Source organism: Pinus tabuliformis, chromosome 3_1 (assembly GCF_031772625.1).
Source record: "Pinus tabuliformis cultivar Carrire ecotype Pingquan chromosome 3_1, CPIR1, whole genome shotgun sequence".
Lineage (NCBI taxonomy): Eukaryota > Viridiplantae > Streptophyta > Pinopsida > Pinales > Pinaceae > Pinus > Pinus tabuliformis.
In genome coordinates this window covers 257,881,842-257,894,696 of record NC_142301.1, presented here as the reverse complement: position 1 = coordinate 257,894,696, position 12,855 = coordinate 257,881,842, and positions in this window count along the sequence as shown.

Sequence of the window (12,855 nt, the reverse complement as noted above, 5' to 3'; positions counted from 1 at the left end):
TTTTTTAGTCATATTATTGTTTTACTGAACATGAATATATAAACTTGTTTTTAGAGTCAATTTTTTTATTATTTAACTTTTCGTATGGTTTCCCATATAACAAACCAAAATAGACAATAAATATTTTTAATCTGTCATTTTTATTTTTTTATTTTTTAAAGGAAGTCTAAAATCTATTACTTTAACAAAATAATACAAGGAGGCTCAGTCCTCTACAGTTCCTAGCCAGAGTTCATGGCATATTGCAGTACAAACAAAATGAGCATTGCCCAGAGATGGGAAACCAATCCAAACTGTAATAAGTTTGCTGCCCTCGCAGGGGAAACCGACATATAAGCATATGACAATGTTTGCATGAAAGCGTTTTCAAAATTAACTGTTCTATTTAAAAAATCAAAATGAAACCTGGAACTATATGATGCGTGGAACCTGATGACGCATGGACCCTGGAGCCTGATGACATGTGTAGTGCTAATTGTCATTTGCTGCGGTCAGTTGCTCTTTGACGATGAAACATTTGTATTCGTCGATGTCCTCCTCATCTTCCTGCATCCGACCCATGTCTTCTTGCGTTTGACGTGCCTGAATATGCTTTGCGGTGGAAGGCTTGCCTTGAGCTATATGTACCTCGCCTTGTGCAATATCCCTGTTCTTCGTCGCTTGAGTGGGAGGACCTCCATCGTTGGAGGGATCCTCCTGAAACAGAATTGTGACGGTCGCCCTGATAATGGGTCGATTCAGAGTGCTTTGGTAGGTGAATTGGGTTGAATGAGGAGTTGGCTGTGAACTGGAAGGGGAGGCTGTGGTAGAAGGACAGGAATGCAGGGACAGGGGATGAACAACTTAAGTGCGGTCTCTGCCACTGCGCGCATCAGGATATTGGCTTGAGATGGGAGTTGATGAAGGGGAAGAAGAATCAAAGACTGGGGAAGGCGAGGAGCGTTGCAGTCTCCCTTTACTGCTGCCTCTTCAGTTGTGCATTCTTTGGCGCAGTCTCGGCATGATGCCTCGGGGAGGAGGGGCTTGCCTGAATGAGGTCTGCTTTGTGTGGAGATTGGGGGCGGAAGGCTCAGTGGGCTCGGAGGCAAGAATGAAATTGCAGAGTAGGCTGTGAGAGTGATGGATGTTCGTTCCAAAATCAATGCAACACAGGAGCTTGCAACGCCTGCCTGTTGCAGTGCGTATGCTAGGCTTCACAACATCCAAAGGGAAATTGTAGTTCAAAGGCAGAGGAGCTAAAACAGAGGAGGTGGGCAGATTATTACCTGAGGCCTCCATGGTGCAGAGCCGAGGTGGGATGACACTGTTGAATTGGTTTGAGTGCCACATTGAATGGCAATTATGCTGGCTGTAAGATGGATTAACTGCTATCTGTGCGAGCTTACGGGCAGCTTTGTGGCAGTGCCACTTGCCTACTCGTCCCTCTTTCGTCTTGTCAATCGTTGTGTACACCCACATCCAGGATTAATATGTCATTTATTATTATTTATTAATAAAAAACTTTAACTTACAACAATGATAATAATAATAATTTATTGTTGAAATTACAATTTTAATTTATAAATAAATTTATCGTCTTTTAAAACTTATGATTATATCTAAATTTTATACTTTCAACCCGTATTTATTTGTGATGGTACCCCTTTCTATAATTTTTAATCAAATTTTAAATAAAATTAATAAAAAATATACGATCAGGAAAAATTCAAATATTAGTATTTTTAAACATGCGTATTTAAAAGATATACAAAGCACATTATAATAAGTAACAGTATTCTATAACATTGTATTTAAAAATTGTAATATTCTATAACATTGTATGTAAACATTGTAAGATCTATAAGCACTTCATATTATATAATGTAAATGTATATACTAATTAAAAGTTACATTGTGAATGATTAATCGAGGCTTATACAATTTTTGTTAACTCTGACATCATAAACATTTTATGATAGATCTTAAACAAATAAATTCAATTTCTGCATTTCCCAAAATCTAAAGGTCTGAGTAATGGTGCCTAAATATTTATAACCACATTCCCCCTTTCCTTTCTCATGGTTAGGCATTATTGTGTTTCATTAACAATAATGATAAACACTAGCTATTATGATTTAAAATCATGGGTTCCACAAGGACAAATGTGACATTGGATGGTCAATGATCTTGTAATACGTGGGTGTGGTTCTCATGGGTTTAGTGGGGACTTTTTTTGTGTAGTGACACTTAGGAAATGATAAGTTCATAATAAATTCTAGTCACATAAGTTCATAATAAATTCCATTCACATAGTATGTTACCTTATCAAGGGTGTATATGAATGCAAGTGATCCAAAGGTGGTTATGGGCTTTTGATAAACAATTTCACGTGAATTAGAAAATGTCCATTTTTTATGCCATATTTCTTCAACCAATTTAAATTTTAATATCAAACTAATAACATCCATAATGGATAGCTCTCTCTGGCACCACCTCAACCATAGTGGGCAGGCACCTGAAGTACTATGAATATAAAACTAATTCTGTAGCAAAGTGATCTTTTTTCTGATCATAAATATGATAAGAATTTAATCCAAAAAAAAGTATGATCGAATTTTTGCCATGATCCAAGTTCCATGCATGGTGGAACAATGTCCCCATCGGTTTTCCCAGAACAATGCCCCCATCAGTTTTCCCAGTTGTGGATCAACTTAGATCCTTCGAAATCGATTGAGCTCTAGCATCCTATGTCATCAAATTATGACATCAACAAGGAAGTTTGCTACATAATCATACAACACACTATATACCTCTAGTTTCACCCTATGAATGTACATTTCAACATGTATGTGAATGACTTGATAAAATATGTGCATGCCTTGGAAACCCACATGTGCACCTATGACCATGTATGTTGACCATCACTAAGATACTCATGGAAGCCCAACACATGCATACCAACAATGACACGTGGCAGGTAAATAAGATGAACAATTTGCAACAATTATGGTGTTGAACAAATTGTTTCCATCAATCTCAAAGGGCTTATATCATTAATAATGTATATAAGTATCCATGTATATTAGCCCTAAGGGTTAGCTCAATTGGTTGAGTCCCCGTTGTTAGAGAACCTCTGCTATTGAGAGGTCTCATGTTCAATTCTTTCGACACTCTCGGGGTCAGGCTATGTGGTTGAGCCGGTAGGAAGTGATCCTTTCGGGTAGATTCGTCTCGTATAAATATTTCCATGGACGTAGAAGTCATCGACCTCCAAGGACTTTGAGCCACATTCAAAAAAAAGGAAGAAAAAGAGTATCCAAGGATATTAAAAAGGGGGTTTTCATGAAGAAGTAAAAAATTGAAATGGTGGCTTCAAACCCATGGTTTAGGAAGCCTATGGTATTTGTCCATGGTATTTGGAAAAGCAAAATAAAAAGTGGAATTAATTATTTGATTTATGAATTGGCATGACTTTTAATTAACATATCTTTTGATGAAGGATTATGATAATGTATAAAAGGAGAAAGCATTGGAAGGAAAGCATGTGAGAACATACATGTAATTTGTTGAGAGAATGAGCCATCTTAGAATTTTCGCTATAGCTTTTTCTACAGATTGCTTCAAATGGCGAAATTTTGAGCATATTATAGGAGAAATAAAGGTAAACCTTTGGTTAACATTTTTTGATCTTGGTTCGGTATACTTTCAGAGATACATGCTATGGAATTTAGGGTTTGTTATTAGTCCCGAAATCTACTCTAAACGAGTCATCTTAGGATTTTTGCCATAACTTATTCTTTGGAATATTTCAAACCATGAAATTTTAAGGAGACATAGGTGAGATATCTAGGTACAATTATGCAAAATTTCATCATCATACTTTCTAATATATGCCTTGTGAAAGTTAGGGTTCTTGAATGCTATTGAAATTAATTTCAAACAAGCTAGTTTAACATTTTAATTACAACATATTTTCTAGGATGTTTCATATCATGAGTTTTCGAGGAGATGGAGGCAATATTTCTGGTAAAATTTTAGACATTGGTTCATTACATTTTATGAGGTATGCCCTATGGAAGTTAGGGTTCATGAATGCTCCTATAATCAATTTTAAATAGGTCGTTGTGACATTTTCACTATAATTTATTTTCTAGGATGTTTTAGATTGTCAACTTTATAGAATTATGTGTGGAGACATATAACAATAACTAATATAAAAATTTAAGACTTTGGTTTGGTATACTTTCAGAGATATGTCCTATGAAAGTTAGGGCTTTTTAATGGTCCTGCAATCAATTTCAAATATGTAATCTTGGAATTTTTTATTATTTATTTATTTATTTTTATTTTTTTTGTAACTTCGTTTTTAAGACTTTTCAGGCTATAATTTTCAAAGATCGAAGGAGACATATAGAAGTACCTTAGGTAAAAATGATAGAATTAGATTTGTAAAATCGGATATGTGGCATGCTCTACAAGTGTGTTCTTGGGAAGAGGAAAAAAAACAAGAAGCTTTGGAAGAGTTACCATAAATCTCATTTAGAAATTCAAATTTTGGTTAGACTTGGTGAAGGCAAAATTAATGAGTAGACCTAGTGAAGATAGAAGTAGCAAGCAGTCCTGGAAAAGGTAGAAGTAAAAAACAAACCTAGTGAAGGCAGAATTAGCAAGCAAACTTAGTGAAGGTATTGTGAATGTTTCCATCTTTTGAAGAAGTTATATGCACTAAAGAAGAGTTGTAATTGTGGGTTGTTTCTCAAACAAGGGGATTGGTGCTTACTACTAAGTTGGTACTTAATATTAGGGATTGGTGTCCCTTGTAGGTGGGTGCCTACTAATATTTGTAGTGGTGGGGATAGTTTTCTCAAGCAACTTGGTGTCTATGAATATTTGCAGTAGTGAGAATTGGTGTCTCTAGTAGGTTGGTGCCTACTAGGGGTTTGTACTAGTGGGGGTCGATGTCTCCAATAGGTTGGTTCCTACAAAGAATTATAAAAAGAAGTTTTTGTGGTTTTCTCCCAAAAGGGTTTCCATTTGAATCTTGCGTTCGATGTTCCAGCTGATATATTTCATATGTGATTATTTTCTTATGATTCATGAAGATTTAAATAAGTAAAAATTGTCTTGTATTGATTCACCACACCCCTCGTCCTCCCATCCCCTCACCCTTCGTTCTCAACACATGGAGTCAAATCACATTCAATGACTAAAAATACATTCTTGTAATGGAGATGTATACTTATACACCCTTAACTTAATAAGGAGGATGCGTCGAGAGCTGCAAAAAATTTTCGCTTCTAGTAACAAGGATATCTCATTGCCCGGGGGTGAGGAGGTTGAACCCTAGCCACCTTTGCCCCCGGTTTCGAGCCTCTACTTCATGGCCAGGATCCGGTGGATTTCGCTGCTGTAGACGGTGCAAGTTGGTGGTGTGCTGGCTTGTCTTTTGTCAGGATTTGGAGCGTTGAGGGAACATGGGTGTGGAGGACCTAGCAGACACTATTCTTGTTTCGTGCCGGTGAAACTTGGCTGGGTCTCCTGGGGCTTCCGATGGCTGCTGTGGAAGATCGGTGACGATTTTTTTTTTTTTGGTTCATCTGATACAGGAGGAGAGTTTGAGGGGGTGGGGGAGGGGCAACTACCTTTGTTGCCTTTTCCCCAATTCGTGCCTTTCTTTCTTGTCCGAGCTTCCGGGGTTTGGGCTTACCTGTTACAGATTCTTTTTAGGAGTTCTCGTTTTCGCTTGTGGTGGTCCGGTGCCGGGTATATGTTGTTCGTGGTCCAGTTGGTTATGTTGTTTCTGCCATGGGCAATCTCTTGGGGCTGCACCAGTATTTTTTTGTGTGTTTGTAGTGGGTATGGGGTTACTCCGTTACCCTCTATTGGTCTGATTCGGGGCCCTTTTTTGGGCAGATTGTGACCGGTTTATGCAGGGTTTCAGCTATCTGGACTTGGTGGGCATATGTACCTATCACGGTATTTCCGGATAATGTTTATGCCCCTTTGGGGTTTTTGGGCACCTGTTTCTGCAGGATTGTTGGGGTTTTCATACCCGTTTTTTTTGTTTTGTTTTTGCTCTGAAGCCTGTTATTTGGGCTTTTCACGGATACTCCATTTGGGGTATTGAACTGTAAGTGGCTCAACCCACTATTCTACACATGCTTTTTACATCTACAACATGTAATTTTCTAATCAATCAATGAAAATTACGATTTTCTCCCCGGGAAAAAAAAACCTTTAACTTAATAATTCAAATTTGATTAAATTATTCTTTAAATAAAAAGATTCTTGTAATTAAATATATTCTTATATAAAGTATGTATAATATGAAGCATAACAACATAACATTTTTTTTCTTGTGGTCTTTTTCACAACATTGTGGAATGCATTTGCATAATAGCACAACAACGTTACATTCTAAATTGATGTGTTCATATTTTATTTATCTATCTACTCCATCCTTATTCATTATTTTGCACCAATAACTTAATCAATCCAACTTGTTTAGATCATTATCCTTAATTCACATCTTAAAATCAACTCATTAATACATATGATCTCAAATTCATAAAACCCATATAAACTTTGAGTCACAAACTTAAACTTAAATTTCATCAATAAGATCAAAGTGTTAAATTATAATTTATAAGTTTTTACATCTTCCGATAACATTTTTGTTAGTAAATAAAGGAGCAAAATGTATATTATCTAGTGATAAAAATAAATTATAACAAGTGCTACATAGTAGTTATTCCCTGTTGCTTAGCTTAAAGATAGGTAAATTAAAGTGAAAAACAATAAAAGAGCTATGTGACATTGGCTATGAGAATTGTCCAACAGAACATTGGCTATGAGTATTGTCCAACATTTTCTTCCAACATTTATTGAGGGCTGATTTACTCTCCAAAAAGGTGTTAAGTAATTCCGAGCGGGATTTGTATATAGATAGGATGATCTTAGTCCGAGTGAACTAATTTTGATGTCGGTCTTTGAAGAAATCAAATGAAATCAGATTGATTTGGTAGGTCTGATCAGATAGCGTCAACAAAGTTTTGTTAATGGTCATGAAATCCAGTGGGAGATTCAATATTGCGATCAAAATTCACTAGTAGATTTGAGATCAAAATTCAAGCAAGTAGATCTACCATTAAAATATAAGATGTAAGCACTTGGTTTGATTTGTCAGTAGGAATCCCAAAGTGCAGTAGATTTTGTGTGGACACTGCATCCATGTAGTAGATTTTGTGTGGACACTGCATCCATCATCAAACACTAGATGGGTGGAATGTCCACTCGAAACATTGTTTCAAAAATTTCTTACAATATAAACAGCTATGAAAATCTACATTCAATTAAATTAGTTCTTAAATTTTTACACAAAACTAAAAAAAATTACATAGTTTTTTTCTGGAAATTTTCTACAATATAAACAACAATAAACATCTACATTCAATTAAATTAGTTTTTAAATTTTTCCTAAAATAAAAATAATATGATTGATTATTAAAAACAAACGTAATGTACTAATCTTTAAATCATGAGAAAACTTGATGAAATACATTATAGATCACATAACCCTGAATACATAAAATATAATTGGTTATTAAAAACAAACGTTGTTTAGTAATTTGGAATTATCCCAAAACCAAATTCATATTTAAATATATTATTATTTTATAATTAAATTAATTTTTAAATATAATATAATTGGTTATTAAAAACAAACACTAGTTAGTAATTTGGAGTAATGGGAAAACTTATTCAAATTTAAAATTTATATTTAATTTTTATATAATTAAATTAGTTTTTAAATATTTCCTAAAAATTAAAATAACAGGATTGGTTATTAAAAAAACAATGTTCAGGTTTATGAAAATTTGATTTATATTTCAAATTTGAATATTCTTTAAGTGTGATTTTTTGGAAAGTTTTCCAACTTATTTTTTTATATCTAATTTGTCTTGGATGTGGTAGGGATTCATTGAAATCACAAGATTGACAAATGAACTGGTGTTGAACAACACAAATCAAAATTTGGCCATAATTTTTTTTACTAAAATTTCTATAATTTTTAGTAAAATTGTATTTTTATTATTATTTAAATTATATTTTTTGAATTCTAAATCAATTTATTTATTTTTTTAAATTCAACTATTCAAATCTAAGTTATTAAGATCTCATGAAATTTATGGTAAATGACATAATAAATTAACTTTTACCTGGATAAAAGCAATCTATTTTACATTAAATTTAACACCCCCAAACTCTCTTAAAATCTACTTTACCATATGCATGCTACTATCTTTTTTCATATTTTCCTATGCATGTGTATTTTGTTTTATTATGCATAGTAACAATTACACTGCATGCACAGTTGATGAGCTTATGTTTGCATTTCTATAATGTGCAACATTTTTTGTAACAAATGTATCTCGACATCCATCCCACAATTCATTTTTTGTTAGATCTAAGACTTTTGTGATCCATAATGTAGATATAAGTCTTTTGGACTAATCACATTGATAGTATTTGGTAGAGTTTCAAACAAACTAATGTGGTTCATCCACCACAAGGTGAGAAATCAATAGCATAGATGCATCATTGCCGGAAGTTAACCATTTAGTTTCAGCGAACGTTAACCACCATCATCATCATCATCAATTAAAATATTATTTAAAAATTAGTGATAAAAAGTTATCTATTAAAATATTATATATTTAATTAAAAGCTAACTATTATGGAATAATTAAATATAAAATATTTTATTTCAAAATTATCGATTTATATAAAATAATTATTTAATAGTATTAATTTATATAATATTTTTCGTTAGGATTTGACTTATTCCATTTAAAAAAATAAAAAATAAAAAATAAAAAAATATTCCATCCTGAAATGATGAGAATGGACATTGGTAGGTGCCATGTGGACTCTTGTGATAGTGTGGTCCATGGGATGTTCTTCGTCGTGGCCTTAGCCGGGGTCATTTTGGACAAGGATATGTACAATGGACATTATAAAATTCCTACAAAATGTTAGTTATTGAGGGTTGAGAACATCAGACCATGTAAATGTGAATATATAAAAGTTTTTGGCATAATTTTTAGTTTTTAATAATAATAATAATATTGTTATTATTATTATCACAATAATTATTAAATAATTTTCAATTTTATAAAGTGAAATTTTATTTATTTATATTTATTACAAATTTTTTATTAACATTTATGTGTAATACTATTAAATATAATTTTAAAAATTCATTAAATTATACTCCATAACTTCTGATATGATGATAACACTTCAATACGAGTGTAATCATATCGACTTTTAGCTACACCACAAAAAACCGCGGATCGTATTTCATGAAATTCGTCGTCACCTTTGTATTTCACTCAAATAAAGCATTTGTCGGTGCTGTGTTTCCCCACTACACGTAAACCTTAAGAACTAGCACATTTATATCGGATCAATGAATCCTTCCTTTAGGAGGTACAGCTATATATAGACTTTCCCTTAGCTCGAATATACTTTAGATGTTTTAGGATAAATTGACTTCCGCTCATTTTAAGTTAAATTTTTTTATTTTTTATTTTTTATTTATTTTTTTATTTATTTTTATTTATTTATTTTCTTAAGGAAAAAATTAATATTTTTTTTTCCAAGAAAAAATCGAACTTTTTATTACTAGGATAAAAAGTTACATAGTATATGCTAAAGCATTTATTTTGCTTTATAATGTGCGAATCATAGAGCTCGCTGGATGAATATTCAGTGCAACTAAAAACAAGTAGAGAACGTTACTGAGCAAATGCACGGCCTCCTCGTATGAGGAAGATTTCAGGCCAGTGCCTATCAGAGATGAGAGCAACGATGAGAAAAGAATGGGCAAGAAGTAGAAGCAAAATTTCAAACAACCACAGCGAGAACAGAGGAACCAAACTTGAAGGATCAAGACTTCCTCCCCTTTTTCTTCTCCACCTTTCGCCATTCTCCTTGTGCTGGGGTTATGGGAACAATTTGGAGTGAATTTTCTTCGCCGGGTCTAGGATTTTCTTTGTCTGAATCTGAGGTATCTGATGAATGCTGCCTTTTGGTTCCACTAGTTTCCATTGAAATTGGATTTTTCCCGGCTTATGATTCCTTGGTCTCTTGTATAGAAGTCTTTTGTGTTTCTGTTGGGATACTTTTGTTTGGATCAGGGTCTTCCTCTTCATCCTCTTCCTCCTCTTCCGAATCTGAATGGCTGAATTTCCATCCTTTTTGTTGACTGCCAGTTCTCTTCTTCCTGCGGCTGTTCTTTTTATATTCCGGACAAGCATTTTGGAGATGTCCAGTTTGCTGACATATTCTGCATTTGAAAGCTGTATTTTCATAGTCTAAAGACTGCATCCAGCTGCGGTCTTTATGTTTCAGTTTTATGCTTCCTGGTAATCCTTTACTGAGATCTACTTCCACGCATATGCGTGCAAAAGTAAAAATTCTTTCCTCTATTCTCTGTGTATCCATTTTGATATATTTGCCTATGGCGTTGCCTATGCTTGCCAACACCTTTTGATCCCAAAAATGGATAGGGAGGTTGTGAAGACGAACCCATACTGGCATCTTAGATACAACGAAAGTGTTTGCATCAAAATCTGGGAACCATGGAGTGATGAAAAGACCCGAAGATCCCCAGAACCAAGGTCCTTCTTGGATCACAAGATCTCTGACTTCTGGGGATTGAAATTTGACTATAAAAAACCCTTTTGAGCAGAGGTGGATCTCACAGTCTAGAGACCATTTTGTGAGAATCCAATGAAACAGATCAAATGGTTTGGGCCAAAAACCGTTAAAACGACAGATGATAGCTTGCTTTTCATAACTATTACATACCTTCTCTGCTTCTGTTGTTTCAATTGTTAGTTCTGGAGTGTGCTGCAACTGCTCCACTATGTATGGGCTCGGTTCTGATCCAGCCTGTTTCGGATCTATTGGAGAAGCTTTCCCTCCTTGTAAAATCTGCTTGTAAGATGTTCCGTCACCTCTATGCTGCTGGAGTGGATCTGGGATGTGGGTTGGTTTAGATCCGCTGCCTCCTACAATTGCTTTGCCAGATGCTACGCCTCCTTGTAGTCTCAGATTGAGGATTATTGTAGTTCCTGGCTTTATATTGTAATCCTTTATGGATCAGAAGTCCTGAAGAGATCTGCCTCCTGTTAATAGGTGTTGCTCACCAGCGGGATAGCCGATCTGATTTGCAATGTTGTATTTCAGATCTCTTACACTGTCTGTAGCTGAAACCCATATCAGTGTTGAGTTCCCCTTGGGTGTTCTAACAAAGATTTGGAAGGGTCATTTAATTCCAGATCTGCCCTGTTTGCCAGATTCAACTTGATCAGATCTGCATAAGGTCTGGCTCCACAGACCTGGTCACGACCCCAGAATCTTTTCCTCCAGAGTGCCGACATTGGGAAAATGTCGTGTCTTCCGACTGCCCCTTTGGATCCTGCTGGGAACTGATTCTTGATAGTCGAAAGCCCGATGCAGCCGATTTCTACCTTGATCGTATGAACTAGGCTGTGGAACGACCATTCCTTATTGATCCAAGCCGTGTCAGACCAGAGAGAAGAGAAATTCATGGCAAGAAAAGTAGATCTGATTCCAGATCCAGCCTCCAACGCGGCCTGTGGCTCGAGATCTGTTCTCCCAGTAGCATAGATACTTCGATCTCGTCTTGGGAGTCTCCCTTCCTCCGTTTGTAGGTTTTCGGCATCAGTGATCGCCTCGGAGAAATCGCCAATGCTGTTCTGCGTTCTCCTTTCAGGACAGTTCTTGGGTGCCTGCACCCACATCTTCCCCACGATGTAGCCATCTAAATCCCTGCGAGGCGGTTCGATCCAGAGGCTGATGGGTTTGCCGAGAGAGTCCTCGATGACAGGTTTCCTTGTTGCGGCCTGCTGCATTTTTAGTTCACGCGGGATCAAAACCTCCGAGAGCCGCAGACCGAGAGGTCAGAACTTTTTCTATCACCTCCCAAAAAAAAATTTAATATAAAAAAAAATTAATATTTAAAATTTATTTTTCAATTAACAACAATTATATATATGTACATGATTATTAAAGTTTTTTCTAATCATTCATTGATTCAAATTTATTAGAATTTCTTTAACTCTAAAATTTCTATGATAAATTGGCTTTTTACATTTTAAATTTAAAAATAACATTAACTTTTCACATTTTAAATTCAAAAAATAACATTATCAGTGTGTGAAAGATATAATTCAACAACCAAATTATTTTTGGTGAAGTAATTTTTTTCAAATACAGTCAAAATTTTCAAGTAGCTACCGCAAAAGCTAATTAAAAAATTTAATAGGTTGAATAAAATTACCCATAATTAACATTAAAATTTTAATATAATGAATAAAATTACTCATATTAGCATTATTTTACATTAGATTTGCTTACCATCATCATGGTTAGCTTTCGAATTCAAATGTGACCATCTCCAATCAATAAATCACTATCATGGTTAGAAAAACAGACACTCCAATCAATAAACCACCATCATAGTTAGAAAAACAGACAATAAATACAATAATTCCAACCATCATAATGATTAGAAAAATAAACACTAAATACATTATAATTAATTTCTAAAAATCAATAAATAAATAAATAAAATGTCATAAATAAAGTGTTATGAAAATAAATAAATAGAAACATTTACCCATTAATTCAAAGATTAACCAAGAGAAAAAGTTGAAATAAAAGAAATTGAATAAACAAGAGATACACAATATGCAAAAACCTTAATTTCTATTAAATAGGTGTGCAATAAGTTTTTTACTAGAGATTGAAATATCTCTTTTAAAAAATATTGGTTGTTTTGTA